Here is a 16,646-nt window from a genome sequence, read left to right as displayed (position 1 = left end):
AAATTCCTACAAACTCATTTTTCTGAGTAAATAATTTCCACCTCAAGCCAAAGAGCTCTCATTTCGTGGTAACAGATTGTTCAGTTTACTCAGGCAAAAAGCTCACTTATCAAACAACAGTATATTTATAAAGACTTACCTTACAGTCCTCATCTTGTCCGTCAACCCTAACATATGTTGTCATGAAGTATGCCCAATCCCAATCATGTCTCTGCAAAGAGAAACCCATCTTAAATCCCCTAAGTCCAGGAATGAAAACCCAATAATCTTCTCTGCTCACCCCTGCCTTAGAGGAAATTATTAAGACTCTGCCAAGGGCCATTCTCTTTATCACACTAACCCTGATAAACTTAGTTTTGCCTAATTCACAGGGTTTTTGTGTGGACTTGAGAATTGACACATATTTGTAATGTCATCCATGTGAAGGGTTGGAACCTGAAAATTTGATGATCAATTCAAAATGTTAAACAATATCAGTTAATAGTTGAATAAATACATATTTCAAGAAAGTTTAATGACATTCAGCAAGATGGGGGAAGTTTTATCCCTATGAACTTTTATTAGAAATAAAACTACATTTTTTGGGAAAATACAGTAAGAATAAATGGGATTGATAGGGTTACCCGAAAAGGTCCAGTTATGGATAGAAATGTTCTGTATACTATGAAAGAAACAATAGCTATTTATCCAGGAACAGGACAGGGGAAGATGATGTCACATGGAGCAAGGCCAGGCATTCTGCCAGATGACTTCTTCCTTAGTTCCATAAAACACAGAAATTTATGACATAGTGAAATGTTTGGAAGCATTTCTTTTTAACAAATAACTAAAAGTGTTAGTCTCATTCTGGAGTCAAAACAGTATGTACAGATATGGGATGAGTAGAAGCATAGGAACGGAAACATGAGCAATGAGCATGGCCCACGAACTCAAAGATTTTCTAGGAAAAACTACTGGCTTTCACCTGGTGCAAGAGTTGTCTGTGTGCCCAACAGAATAGAGAAAGACATTCATCCAGGAACATCAGCATGAGACTTGAATACACCACTATTATACTCAACACTCTTAATGTGCATGATTGTGTGTGCGCGGCTATGCATGCGTGATTGTGTGTGTGTGTCATTGAGTCTCATTGTGCATCTACACATGAGCTGTACGGATGGCTTGAGCCCATCAGGAACTCATACTAGTGCAATGTTCACCCAGGCAAGGTCCCCATGATGGCCTTAACAGCAGAATGGAATCTAGAACAGTTACCTGGGTGTATCAGTCAGTTTGGGATGCCATACAAAATACCACAGACTGGGCAGCTTAGACAACATAAACTTATTTCTCACAGTTCCAGAGTGGAAGTCAAGACCAAGGTGCCAACATGTGTGATCTCCCTTGAGGCCTCTCTCCTAGGCTTGCAGACAGCTACCTTCCCTCTGTGTCCTCATGTGGCCTCTCCATCTTTCTCTTCCTTGTGTGCACACATCCTTGGTGTGTCTCTCTCTTCTTATAAGGGCACCAGTCCTATTGTTTTAGAGCCCCATTATTATGACCTCATTTAACCTCAGTGAGGCCCTCCTTAAGGGTCTAATTGCCAAATACATTTTCACCAGGGGTTAGGACTTCAACATAGGACTTTGGGGGGACACAGTTCAGCCCATAACAACCAGCTTGACACTAAACAGTTTAAGAGAGAAACTAATCATTGTTCTGCAGCTCTGCATCTTGCCTTTTACAAAGCACAGCTGTTCTGCCCGCCCACATCTCAGATGATCCAAGTCCACATCAGCCTCACCTGCAGTCCTGGTCCAGGTGTGCTGGCCAACTTCCTGTTATGTCCCTTCCTGTTTAAAAGCAGTTCATCTTTTATACATAATGATGGCTTAACAGAGGAAAGTGGCAGTGTCCTCCTAACCAGCCTCTTCAGTAGTGCAATGACCCATCCTTTGAATAAACCAAAGGCCCGGCACTGCGGGCACAGATGCATCTATTCTCTGAGTCAAGGGCACAGTGATGATCCAGGTCTGCCCATGGCCAAGTGCAGTGCCCAACATGGCAGGCTGAGGCCATGCAGCCATGGTCAGCCAGCTTGCAGGGCACAGCCCCCCAGGACACTCTCTACGTGTCCAGTATTTCTCCTGGACCAGGACCCCTTCACTCACCCCAAGAGCCTCTTTGCCCCTGGGGGTTCTACCTCCTTTCTAGTCCTCAACATTCCTGGTCTATGCACCAGGGCGTGGTTTTAGGAAGTCAGTTGGTATTACCACTTTTGAGGTTTTAAGCTTGATCCAGTTGTGGAAGATAAAAGAATCCATAATCCGTGGGCAGGCCAGCAGGTTGAAAACCCAGGGAAGAGTTAATGCTGCATTTAAGTCTGAAGGGCATCTGCAGGCAGAATTCCTTCTTCCTGAGGGGACCTTACTCTCTGTCTATTAAGGTCTTCATCTATTGGATGAGGCCCACCCACATTATGGAGCATAATCTGCTTTACTCGAAGTCTATTGACTTAAATGTTCATCTCAACTGAAAAACAACAACAACAGCAACAAACTAAAACAAAACATTTTCACAACATCATCTAGGACAATGTTTGACCAAATATCTGGGTACCTTGGCCCAGCCACGCTGACATAAAATTAACTACCACCTGTGAGATGAGATGAATGTGGTCACTCACACAGAGGGTCTGCAGCTCAAGGGAAGCACCCTGTTGGATTTGCCCAATTATATGAGGGATTTTTAACGGGACAATCTCTAATGCACATTATTGTTTTAATAGTCTATGTTTTTAGAACAATTTGTTCCTCACCCATGTAGGAAATTTATTGCAAAAACATCTTGTGTGTTTTTCCTCTTATGTCCTGTGTTATCCTCATCCAGTGTGTGTGAGGGTGAGCTGATGATCTCAGCTCTGGGTTTTCATGCTGTCTGTGCTGCTCACTATCTGGGCTACTGATGGCCAGGTGCCCCTCCCCCCGTGTCTCAGTTTCCTCCTTGTGAACAGAGGCTCTGTTGGGCCCTGCCTCCTAGGGTGGTTGGGCGACAGTAAAAGCCATCTGCTAGGATCCTTGTGGTCCTTTGCCACCTGCCTTCCTACTGCCTGGGGATGGAACTCAGGTCAGAAAGGTTCACATCATCCTTAGCATCCTCAGCCGACTGTTGTTCCTTGGGCATCTGCATGCTGATCCAGCGAGAGGAGTTTTCTTGGGTTTTAACACTTCCTCTTCTTTCATCCCCAGAACAACTCAGAACCAGGTCACCAACACACTCGGCCTATTTCCCTGTTCATCAAGTTCACTTTCAATTATAGTAATTTCCTGACAGTTTGAAAGCTAACTACCAAACGAGAAAGTAGTCTTGGAATTTATGAGAAGTAAGAGTTGTATCTGTTTGGGAAAATGTGATGATTTATGAATGCAGAGCTGTTCAGAGGACATAAGCTGTAATTTCCTTAAAAAAAAAACAAAAAACAAAAACAAAAAAAAAGCCCTGATAACACTGCCGATTACCCGGATAGAGTGATCTCCTTTTCATCACGAGCAAGTTCCTTGTTGTTGAACTGGATTAGTGGAAGGTCAAATCAGGGCCCCATGGGAGAAGGGGAGATAAGGGAGATGCACTCGGTGATCCGGAGTTTCTATGCGCTCATCGTGTTTGTTCCATTCCCATTAGACATCAAAGGAGCCGTACCCATAGACGGATTCCCTTGTAATGATGCTCCACAATTAACCCTGGCAGCCACTCAATCTGGGTGACAAACGGACATTGCAGTGCCTCTCAGTTCCTGTCCTTGTCATTTGTTACCTTTGTTTAGGAAGAGGCAACCAAGATAGGGTGAGAGCTGACACAGGACAGGTGCCGGGCATGGGGCTGTGCAATCCAGAGTTCATGCAGCATCTCTACCCATGGGTGTGGGTGTGAAGGCATGTGTGTTCTCACCTGGGCACCTGCCATGTTCCCCAGGGACACCTGGGCACTGAGGTCAAGAGGGGGAAATAACCCCAACCCTCCTCAGATAACCCCACCGAATGGTATGTCTTGGTTCCTTCCCCCACTTACCCCTGGGTTCCAGTTCACACCTCACAAAACCTGTTCCTCCAAACATCTTCCAGCTCTCTTTTTCTTGGCCTCATTCCTCCAAACAAAGGTGTCATGCCAAGAGAGAAAAATGATGCTCCATTGTTTTCTTCTTTTGTGCAGGACTGGCTTTACATCCGTGAGCTGGTCTGGCAACTCTGCTAGGTTTGTTACCTAGTGTCCGTGCCATTTTTCTCCCCTCCTGTTGGCCCTTTCCTCCTTCCTGAGTTCCATAGGGTCTGGCCTGTTAAGCCGTGCCCCAGGAAGGAAGCCAGGCAGGACCCCGCGATCTGCACAGGCTCTGCGACCCCTGGAGTCCTGTGCAACAGCCGAAGGAATTGAACAAGAGCGAGTCACCTCCTGCAAGGTCCTCCAACAGACCTGAGATTGGGAGATATTGGATGCTCCTCCTGAATCATCATGGGCCCAGGACGCACATCTGTTTTTATCACCAATTTGTAATTCCTGGGCATATTTATTGTTCTGTATTTAATAAGCTGCCTGAAATGCTCAAGTAGAAAGTGGGTGGAAAAAGGCAAAAGTGATAGACCAGAAAAAGTGGGAACAGTCGCTTCACTGTTCTGAAGGGTCAACTGGATCGTTGTAGGGACAGAATGCTATCTTAATGTGATGTGAAGGAATGGCTAGATGGAGAGGTGGACTTAAATTCTGTTCTAATTCAAATGTTATCTTTAAGTTACTGCAACTCCTTTAAATCCACTGGGGCTGTGGTCTCTCCAGATTGGAAATGGCCATAGATCAATACCAGTGGAGATGATGTAGAACCTTCCGCCGCGATGGTGTCTTGAACCTCAGTGCAGAGCAGAGGGGACGACAAGATGGCAGTGCTCCCAGCAAGGCCCCAGCCTTCTGCAAGGCCCCAAGATCATCACTCCACATGGCCACCTTTGGCCAAGTGTTGCATCTATAGAGTGGGGATACACAGCTGCCTAGGAAGCTTGGTCGGGAGTCATGCTCATATCTCATTTATTGATCTTCAACAGGACAACTCCAGAATGTCACTGAGTGACCAGGCGTAAAACATGGCTCTTCGTGGGAGCAGACAGGTTCATGTAAAGACAGAATCAGCTTAGTCATGGAGAACCAGCAAGAACTAGGCACATTTACAAAGGAGTCTGGTTTTCAGACTATAGACATCAAGGTTTCAGGTTTTTCATGACTTTATCACTGTTGTATTTATGGCTCTGTTAGCATCTGTACTCAGCTTTATCTCTTAGCTGCCAAAGACCAGTGATCAACACAGAGCAATTGGAGTAAGCCCAGAATGCACTTGGCCATGATACCACACATGGGCAGCCTCTTCCGTGGTAAGCTCTTCCACGCAGGCTTCTATAAGTCGGTGGACAGAGTAAAGGGACGCCGTCAAGACCATGAGTTCTTTCATGGTGACCATGTCCATTGTACCTCCAACAAAATTCATCTGTTCCTTTCTAGGCATCCTACCTTCAGGTGACTGCACCACACTTCCCTCGTGCTTCCCATGGGTAAACCATCTTACCTGGTGCACATAAGGCCCAGAACACAGACAGCGAAGGCTGACCAACCTCTGCCACACATCCTCTGACTGCACATCAAGACTGAACCAGACACAAGGTTGATTCCCTGCCCCACCCCCCCATAATAACCACCACTATACAGTAACCATCACTGTAAAGAGTGTAAAGTACCTCTGAAACAAATAATACATTATATGTTAAAAAAAAAAAAAGAAGATAGCAGGAGGGGAAGAATGAAGGGGGGAAATTGGAGGGGGAGATGAACCATGAGAGACGATGGACTCTGAAAAACAAACTGAGGCTTCTAGAGGGGAGGGGGGTGGGGGGATGGGTTAGCCTGGTGATGGGTATTAAGGAGGGCACGTTCTGCATGGAGCACTGGGTGTTATATGCAAACAATAAATCATGGAACACTACATCAAAAACTAATGATGTAATGTATGGTGATATAACATAATAATAAAAAAAATTAAAAAAAAAGAGTGTAAAGATATTTTTAAAGGAAAATTGCTAGATGTAAATTTCCCAAGTTTGGAAGACATGATTTTAGGAAAAATAGAGTTGTAATTTTCCCTAGAAAATAAAAGAACGAATACTCCACATCCTTTGTAAAATAGCTATTAGCTTTTAGAGAAGACCCCAGCCTTTACTCACTTACACATGCAAATATCACAGTGTCTACTAATTAAAAAAAACAACAAACAGACTGCAAAACAAAACATCATCCAAGTCTGCAGACCCATTATACTTTCCCGTGTGTGCCTTGAGTCTGGCTCAGACGGGGCCACGGCTTCTGTTGTAATGGGAAAGTCACCTAGAATCACTGTCCCATTTATGTCCTACTCTCTTTTGTGGCTGAGTCACAGGCACTGTTTGGTGCTAATGCGTAGGGTCTGACTGACATCAGAAATGAGCTGCCAAGGCAAGAGTTTGTTTTAACAAAGATGGGATTGAGAAGACGTTAGTCCCTTGCTTCACTCCTAGTGTCAAAAAAATTTGCTCTATTTTGATATTTGCCTTTGTTCCCTTCATTGGGGAATTAGACTCTATGATAAACAGACATTACAACTTCTTTCGGGAAGTGAGTGGCGGTGGCCTTGATGAATGCCCCTGGCTCGCTCTAAGCTGCCAGTCTGTAATTGCTGCTACCGGGCACAACGTACCTGCCTTCAGCCCTCCTTTTGGACAATGTGCCGTCTTCGGAATCCTCCTGCTAACCTTTGAGCTGATTTTAATAACTCCCTCGCCATGTCCCAAGGCTAGCTCTTTTGGCACTAAACCCTCCATCGTGTAAAACCTAGTTGCTTGGGCAACACTTTGCTCCTCCAGCGTGAGCTTCTGTGCCACACACGCCCTTCCTTCTTCAGGTGGTTTGGAGAGGTAATCACTTCATTTACTTGGAGCCACATCCAAGGTAGCTAGCTTCCTTTCTACAGGAAAAGGGACGATGCAATGTAATTTTAAATCTTTGTGGATTAAAATAATCCAGACCACCAGAGACAGTTAAAACTGCATTCTCAAATTGTGAGTCACAAATTTGTCTAACTTCCGTTTTACCTGGAATGAAATTATGCTGCCCTCTCTCCACCCTTTGGAACAAGGTGTTCTGCAGGCAAGAAAGGAATTTTTCCTTGTTCGGGTCTCAGGGAAGATACATTTGCCAACTGCTGAGTGACTGTTCAGAAGCCATGTCTTCAGCTCGCTTACAAAAGCATGACGTCTGCCCTGCACGTCAGACCAAACACTCCTCTGAATGAAACATTCATGAACAAGCTACTGTTTCCGGTGACAACAGGCAAACTTGCAGTGGACGTGGGGGTAACTTAAATTCTCAGTAAAATTCGGTCTCATTTGCTATAATAGGATGGGCAAAAAATTGCCTCTTCTCACATCTATAAACCCTGAAGCAGAAGCTATCTCACTGGAGTGCGAATTAGGAGCTGGGGGACAAGCAGAAAGCACGAAATCATTTCACACTGATTCACTGATGTCATCTCATGCTCATTTGCTCTGGTGCCAGGAGGTCATATTTGAATTATTTAAACCCAATAGAACAACATAAACTGTGAATTGGCCGTAAACTTGCAAGAGTAGCGTCTGTGTTTAAGTAAATGCTCTAGCTCAGTTCATCAGTTTAATGATGTATAAACCTAAAATGCTGGTGTAGGTTGCACTGGGCAGGCATCTTCAAAGTACAAAAGGAGGTGATCAGATAGATAATTATAGGTGCCTATACTTTCAAACCCACACTCCAGGAGCTCTGCTCAATAATTTTATAATTTTGTAATGGATGGAACCATCACCAAAATTGTTTTAAAGCAAGGGGATTGAGAATCCCTGTTGAACCCGTGTCAGACAGAGCAGCATCTCATGATGTTTTAGGGCGTTCAGATTGCTTTCTGGTTCAGTGGGCATCTTAGCAACTTGCGGGTACTACCAGTTTAATGGTGGCTTGAACTTGAACCACAGTGTAATGGTGGCTTGAATGTGCATAGTTAAAAACCCCAGGATTGCTTATGAAAGTATAGAACTCCCATAGGGCCCCAAAATGTGACAGTCAGTCCACCTGCAGCCGTTCATCTTGGTTAGTCCTTAAAATGGGGACCTGAGGGAGGGGACAAGGAGAGCAGGGCGGCTGCACGGGCTCGCACATTCATCTGTCGAGAAAGGAGAGGCAGGTCTTTACTATGATGTTCAAGAAAACTCATCTCAGCTCCATCTTTTATTCAGTTTTGTCTTTTCATGTTTCATCTGAAATTGTTTCCATCCACATTCTTTTATTTAAAGATTTATTTTGCATGGAGCCCTGGGTGTTATACACAAACAATGAATCATGGAACACTACATCAAAAACTAATGATGTAGGGGCGCCTGGGTGGCTCAGTCGTTAAGCGTCTGCCTTTGGCTCAGGTCATGATCCCAGGGTCCTGGGATCGAGCCCCGCATTGGGCTCCCTGCTCGGCAAGAAGCCTGCTTCTCCCTCTCCCACTCCCCCTGCTTGTGTTCCCCCTCTCGCTGTGTCTCTCTCTGTCAAATAAATAAATAAAATCTTAAAAAAAAAAACAAAACGAAAACTGATGATGTAATGTATGGTGATTAACATAACATAATAAAAAATATTTATTTATTTGTGTTGGGGTGAAACGGGAGAGGGAGAGAGAGAGAGAATCTCAAACATACTCCACCCTGAGAGCAGAGTTCAACACAGGGCTCGAACCTAGGACCCTGAGATCATGACCTGAGCAAATCAAGAGTCGAAAGCTTAACAGACTGAGTCACCCAGGCGCCCCATCTACATTCTTACTCAAATTGAAATGTTATTATATTTCACACACTTCCTATTTATTTGCATATGTACATTCATGTACTCTTTGTCACTGTATTTATAAATACTCTCGAATAGTGCCATAGACTAGGGTCTCCCTCTCTCAGAAGCACAGCTTCTCAATGGTACTTCACTGCCTCCTTGGATTTGCATTATAAATGAGTTATTGCAAGTTCAGCTAGGCTGAACTTCACTTTCCTATAGCTTGGGAGATTTTGATGCTATTACTCCTCAAACACTTTTTTAAATGAACACATTTATTATATTGGGTATTTTGGTAAAATAAAGCTGCTTCTTGAATTCAAGAGGTTTGCTCAAATCCAAGGACACTTTTCTGAGCCTGAATCCCCTGATCTCTCTATAGTATTTAACACTCTTTTGGTCACCCATCCCTCCCTAAGCTTTCTCTCGTCTTGCCTATAGTTACCTCTGAGTCTAAACCCAACCTTCCTGACCCCCAGCTCAGACATCCTTCTCCTGAGCACTTAGTCCGGAGGCATCCACATGGAAGCCTCAGCCATGCATGCAGTCATCCCAGAAGAGTAACCAAGAAGACAATCATTTGTCTGACGCTGCCTGACATATCTGAACCAGCTCTATCTCTGTTGGATGAAGACGAGCATTCCCGAATGTCTCCCTGAGGCTCCATAGGGCTCTTCGGGATCGACATGGAGCAACCTGGAAGCGAGCCTCCTCTGGTGTCAGCTCTGATATGTAAAAGACCTTGGAAGTCATCACTCCTGTCCTTGCAAGAAAACAAACTGAAAATCTTAGTTCCATCAAAGAATGGAGGTCGCAGAGTGAATTGCCCTCTAGAAATCTGAAGAGACAGATGAATAGAGAATGACAGCCAAGATTGGCCCACCTGGGGAAAAAAATGGAAAATTTCAAGATGGTGAGAGCAGAGCATTGAGCCAAGAGCAGGACCCCTCTGAGTGAAGGGCACATGGAGGAAGCAGGCTCTGCCTACTGCTCAGCGAGCACTTCAGTGCTACTTGTGTTACTAGAAATAGTAACAGCAGCAGCAGTAACAGTACTCCTACCGCTAGGTGTAGTATTAGTACTACGAGGAACACCACTGCCAGTAGGGTTAGGTTCCGTGTTAGAGGTCACTACTACGACCAGTAAAATCTAATCACATCTCAAAGAGAAATCTGAAAATATGCTTACAATCTTATTTCCCCCTTAGCCCCTATGGACACTCCCAATGCCCCTACATTGGTAAGTAATCGATTTTTTTAAAATATGGAAATGCTTCACGAGTTTGCATGTTGCCCTTGCAAGGGGCCATGCCAATCTTCTCTGTATCATTCCAATTGTCATGCACATGCTGCCAAAGGTGCAGGATTGTTGAGGGAACTGGGTAAATACCTCTGAACATTTTGTTCTCTCCGGCCCCAGCACTCTCATGGTATCTAACCCGGACACTTGCAAATTGACTTATAATCTGCTGTTCTCCTCTAGGCCAACCTGTTCTTTTCATCCTTCATGAAGTCTTCCCAGACGGATCATTACAAAATGCAACCTCATGGTCTCATGCTAGATGAGAGCTGTCCAAGGCATAAAGCAGAACCTCCTCCTCCTGCACTGAGACTCCAGTCCTCTCTCTGCCTGCCTTTGGACCCATCCTCAGCTCTCCCTAATCCTCCTTTCAAAATACCTGTTCCCAAATAATTACAAAATTGTTTGTAGTTCCTGATAATTATCTCACAAAAATCTGTACGTACACAAATCTTCCTCCCCACTGAATTGTTTCGTGCATTGCTCCATGTCCTTTATGACCTCATTCTTGTGTTTTTCCTTAAGAACTCTAGCCCACTTTTCTCTGAGCAGAGTAAGGCATTTTCTTGTTTTTGCTGGACATCTCATGTTCCTATCTCCCTAGACCTGTAGCTTCATTGCAGTAATGACGTGTTTTCAGATTGTCTCCCTTACCCACCCATGTGCCCTCCAGATGGTGTGCCCACCCACGTGTACCTCAATGACTAGAGCATATTCTAATCGTGTTCTATGCAAAGTGCATAGTGGGTGCTTCCTATGACCCCTTGAGGTCTGTAGGGAGAATGCATGAAGGAGTCAGTGACTAGGAGAATCAAAAGGATATACAATCACTTTCAAATTGAGAAAGGAAAAAAGTAGGAGTTCTCAAAAGTCATTAAAGAAGAAAAACATTCTTTCATAGAGATGACTTAAAAAGAAAATCCTCAGGCCCTTCTTATCTATGAAAGTTACTTAGTCTTTCCTATCATTTCATGACATTGATTTTTTGAAGAGTGCTGGTTGAGTATTTTGTAGAATGATTCTCTATTTGGGTTTATCAGAGTTGTGCGCCCCAACCCCCAATTCAGATGTTGAAGACCTAACTTTCACACCTTAGGATATGACTGTATTTGAAGACAGAACATATGAAGAGGTAATTAGGTAAAATGCAGTGTTTAGAGAGGACCTTAATCCAATATGACTGATGTTTTTCTAAGAAGAGGAGTTCAGGACATAGACACACACCATAGGGATGCCGACGTGAGAACAGAGAGAGTAGACAGCCATCTACAGCGAAGGAGAGGGGTCTCAGAAGAAACCAGCCCTGCTCACCCCTGCATCTTAGACTTCTAGCTTCCAGAAGTGAAAACATAAATGCCTGTTGTATAAATCAGTCTATGGCATTGGTTCCAGCAGTCCTAGCAAATTAATATACTAAAGTTTTTTGTTTTGTTTTTTTTTACAATTAGCTTAATTATGTGGATTTGGGGGAAGAATATCACAGAGGTGATGTGTCCTTCTCCTTGCAACATATTAACCTTCACCACATGGTCAGGGTGGAGACTTCCAGATTTCTCCACTGAAAAGTTACTATTTTCCTTTTTCCATTTTCTACAGTCAAAAGCAAGTTATAATTCAGCCCACACGTAAGAGAAATAAGCTCCACCTCCCAGAAGGAGAAGTATCAGAAGGAGAAGTATCAGCTAACTTGAGGACATGTGCTAGAACCACAGCAATTAATAAACGTGTCAGAAGAGATACTTTAGAAGATGCAAATACCCTTTTCTCCTTCAAATTCCTTCCACTAATTTTTGCATTCATCAGGGAATCTTGTCTGCGGTAATTATTACTGTGATGTCTCAACGGTGACTTCGTATTTCCCTCATTTTTTTTGATATTTATTAATTGGGATTTCTCTGAGGACTATTTCTCTCTTCTCCTTTATTTATTATTGTAATCATTTAGTATATCAGAATAGATTTTTGGATATTACTTTTATTCTTGGGGTAATAATGCAATACAACGGTTATTTATCTTGCTGTTCAACTTGTTCCATCTTTGGCCATTTGGAAAACTTTTAGGTTAGCTCCTGAACCATTCAAACATTTCCCCCCCTCCCCCCACTCACATTTTACTCTAGTCTCAGCTTCTATTTATTCTTGACTCAGCCCTAGAATCAGCCATTTTTTTTCAAGGAATCTTGATTCTTTTTATTGGAGAATGGTATTTGGAAAACAAGATCTGAGTGTTAAGTGTGCTTGCTGCTATTGGGTATCAGTGATTCGATACCTTCTCAATGTACACCATGACACAGACACAGGCAGATGGAGAGATACACACACACATACGCACACATGCACACACACACACACACACACACACGTGTAATTATCTCTGCATCTCTCCATTTGTATGCATATAAATATAAACCTAAACATGAGTTCACACTGAGGTCTCCAAGCACAAACCACCAAGGAGATGTAACTTTCCAATTTGGAACAATTCAGTTTTGCTTTAGCAGTTTTTCTTTGAAATAAGACATGTGCACACCTAGCATATGAGTGTAGAGCGAGCAAATTAAATTATATTTCCATTTATCCAAGAGTGTCTTGGAACACGGGCCAATGCAGTTTGGGAGCTATGTACATCGAGTATAGACGGATTTATAGTTCTTGGATTCCTCAAGTAACTTGCTCAATGCTGCCTTTCATTGGTGGAGAATTCACCACCCTAGTAACACCTATAAAAACCCATTTGCTCTTGATATTGACGCTAGTTAATCTGAAGGTTCCCCTCTTGTCTTTCCTTCCTGACCCCGTGTTTAGTAAATGCTAAAAGTGCATACAAATGTATGCAAATAAATCTTATTTGGGGGAGAAATCAGCTGTACGGGTCCCTGGTGCCCGACCGCTTATGGAATCCATCAACAGTCTGGTGAATGTTTTGTATTATACTGTCCTTGGAGACTGTATGCATGACTTACTTTGTATATAGTTATTCCGAGAAGAACGAGCACACTTCTCTGTTTAACGCTAGTGGGCAGAGAGCAGAGGAGAGTGTGACTGTACATCTTCAGGAGGGCTGGGAGTCTGGAGTCACAGGGCTGTTTAACACGAGGTACATGGGACCTAGAGGTGGGGAATGCTTTGTTTTCCACCTTAACTCTCTGTGTGCTGAAAGTGAGCTGCCTTCCCCTCTCAGAGCTTCTGCTTGCTCCCCTCTACAGTGAATGGTTTGCCACACAGGTCCCTCGGGCATGCGGGTCTCTACAGTCCCGGGGTTCGGTGGACGCCAAGGAGGGAGTGGAGTCTGCCTATGCCCCGCTCCTGGCTCAGCTCCTTCAGCTTTGCTCACACCGGGACGATTTGACTTTTCAGTTCTGTCATTACAAAGACCATGCAGATGATGGATTTCACTTGTTCGCCTGCTGTGTTGGAAAAAGAGATCCATGCGATGAGATCGTCCCTCAGTTTCCGGATTCTGCCTTATTCTGGGTACTTTAAACATTGTCGGAAACCACTTAGGGGCCTTTCACTCCAGATGCCTCCTCTGTGGGAGTAAATATTTGTCAAATGCCACCTTTCCCTCCTTTTGCCTCACAGGAACAGGGGTGCTATCAGTTTGCTGGTTCTCTTTGTGGGCGTCATTCTTGTCCAATTGCTCTGTAACATCTGACATTTCTCTCCTTCCCTCTCTGTCTGCCACTCTTTTATAAAGGATTGAGTTGTGTTTTATCCTCTATCTAATCCTTTCAAAATCCTGTGTACCTTTCTAAATGATGGCAACCCCCTGACAAGGCAAGGGAGATGAGAAAGCTGGGAACCACATCAGAAGGGTCTGCTAAATCTGTTGTGACAACAGGGAAGGATGCTAGGACTTGCTTCTTTTTGGTCTGAAAGCACCTTTGTTATGTTTCTGAGGAGAGGAACAGAGGGCGGGGGGCCTGGTGGTGTTTCGTGTCCCTCTGCCTGTCAATCTCATTGGCATTGAAGGAAAAATAAAAGATGAAGGGAAAATAGGAGCACCGTCTAAACAGAACGACATAAATAAAGGAAGCATGTGCATAGCGTAAGTACCACTGGGCGCTCTCTGCCACACGCAGAGACCATTCCAGCCTGAGAGACGACCAGAGAGATGCCTGCAGGGACGTAGCAAGCTCACCAACACTGGGTTCCTGGCTTCCATCTTGCTGGAGAGTTCTTCTCGTACTGAATATATTTTAAAGAAAAGATGTACTCAGGGACATTTTTTCCCTTGCTTGCTTGGTAAGGTGCTCATTTGCATCAGGTTGTCAAGAGTTATGACATTTAATGTTATTAATGTCACTTCCATTATTCCGCTGAATCTCAGCTGCCTTCACCTACAAAATGTAAATGTCTCTGACTACATGACCATAACTAGAGACCCCAAGGAACGGGAAAAAGAAACACAGGTCTCTGTGCTGTGCGTAGGCCAACGGGCTGGCTCCTGTGTCATTCACGGCCATGGATTTGGAAATATATTCATTCAGTGTCAGAAGTATGACACACTCATTCATGTGTGCACACCAACACATGCACACACACACACACACACACGCATACACACATAGTTGTTTTTGTTCTAGAAATCCAGTGCAATTCAACGAACACTCAGAGCCAACCCTTTTAGAAGCAAATTGTGTCAGAACTGTAAAAAGGTAGAACGTACTTCGATTAATAAATAGTGGGTCGAAGAGGATCAGGCATCTGAAGAGAAGGAGGGAAGATCTTGGAGGCAGCAGGACCTGTAACTTCTAGAGGTTAATGCAGTGAGAAGTATTGAATTATTAAATACTAAAATGACAATTATATGATGCATAGAACAAAATGCATTTATTGACATAGAATAATTTGGTGACCCAATCAAATCTTTAAAAAAGGATGGTTTACTCTAATTTGGGAAATACAAGTGATAACTTTTGATATCGTCATTTTTCATATTTGAATGATCTTAATTTTCAGACAAGCCCCAAAATAAGATTCAGGTAATACTGAGTCTTTTATAGTTGTACTTAATTAGACATAAAAAAAATAATTAGACCTGAATTCAGTCTGGACCAAAAATACTTTTTAAATGTAATTTTTCTTTTATTATGAAAAATGTTGCATTATAAGAAAAGGCAGAAGACTAATGCAATAATCACCTAGCTCCAACAATTAACATTTTACCATATTAAAAAAAAGTAGTTTTACTTTTCTTTCTCTGTCTCTGTTAGTTTATGCCTTTATCTTGATAGGTAAATAGGTAGATTGATAGATAATGTTTTTCTAAACCACACATACCCATGTACATAACCAAAATACCACTATCATAGCAGTTAAAATCAAAGTGAGTCCCTAAAATCAAGTCTATCCCAGACAGTGTGAACATTTTTTTCTACGTTTTTCAAAATACTTTAGAACTGGTTTTATCAAACTCAGATGTCCAGGTCTGTGCATTCATTACTTTGGTATGCCACCTTTGCCTTTTTGTGACTCAGAAAAGCCCCTTCCTCCCCAAAGCCTTTACATTTCTTTTTTCATGACACTGACTTTTTGAAGAGAATAAAGCAGGAATATTTTCATGCCCCACATTCTAGATTTGTCCTATTGTTTTCTCATGGGGTCATTTCACTTGTTTCTCTAGCTCTTACAATTCTCTGTAAAGTGAAAGTTAGGTTAGGTCTACATTCCTGGGTATTATTTTTAGCAGGAACACTTCATGTGTCACGTTCCGTTATTTGACATTTCAGCCCATCAGGAAGTGCCTCATGTCAGGCTACTGTGTTATTAGTGATGCTAAATTTAATCCCTTGGTTAAGGTGGTGACAAGCCCTCATCTGAGGTGTTTAGTATCCATTGATGATGCTTGCCCGCATCCGTAATTTGACTGGGGGTGGGGTTGCAAAATGATTGTTAATGATGCGATTGTTTTGTTATTTAGTAATTGATATTTTTATGTATAAAGCAGCTTTACTTCATCAACTAGGATTATCTACATTTACACCTAACATTTTTGAGGAAGGAATGAACCCCTCCATTTCATTTTTATTCATCATAATATTCACTCAATGTACTAGTCCCCCTCAATGGAGGATGATGAGATTTTTTTTTCCCTTGTTATCTTTTTTGAGAGATCGGGTATGTGTAATTGTTCAGCATTGTATGCTTGATTACAGCTATCATTTTTTGTTGACAGCTTAAATTTCCCAATTTACCAGCCATGAGCCCCTCCGTCAAGCTCTTGTGTCCTTTTGACGTGGTCCCATTAGCCTTCGGATGCTGGGAGCTTACTCTGCTGCACATTTGAAATTAGCTCTTGTTTAAGGAGCACTGGCTCTTGTTAGTGGTGAATGGGATTTGCAGTCAGCTCCTGGGTACTAGACATGCGTATCGCTACAGGGCTCAGTACTTCTAGGCAGCTTCAGTGACAGAGCTTGGCAAAATAGACATTTTTAAAAGAAAATCATGAAATCG

General features: G+C 43.0%; 1 non-coding gene across 1 annotated transcript; it reads right to left on the bottom strand.

Annotated features, from left to right (window-relative positions):
* Positions 1 to 10,150: 10,150 nt before the first annotated feature.
* Positions 10,151 to 10,255, bottom strand: LOC116639282. Its single transcript, XR_004300794.1, has one exon. It is a non-coding gene; the product is annotated as a U6 spliceosomal RNA (small nuclear RNA).
* Positions 10,256 to 16,646: the final 6,391 nt, after the last annotated feature.

The sequence above is a fragment of the Phoca vitulina genome, unplaced genomic scaffold (genome assembly GCF_004348235.1).
Source record: "Phoca vitulina isolate PV1807 unplaced genomic scaffold, GSC_HSeal_1.0 scaffold17, whole genome shotgun sequence".
Classification (NCBI taxonomy): domain Eukaryota; kingdom Metazoa; phylum Chordata; class Mammalia; order Carnivora; family Phocidae; genus Phoca; species Phoca vitulina.
The sequence above is the reverse complement of the archived record's forward strand: the minus strand, read 5'-3'. Positions and strand labels throughout refer to the sequence as shown.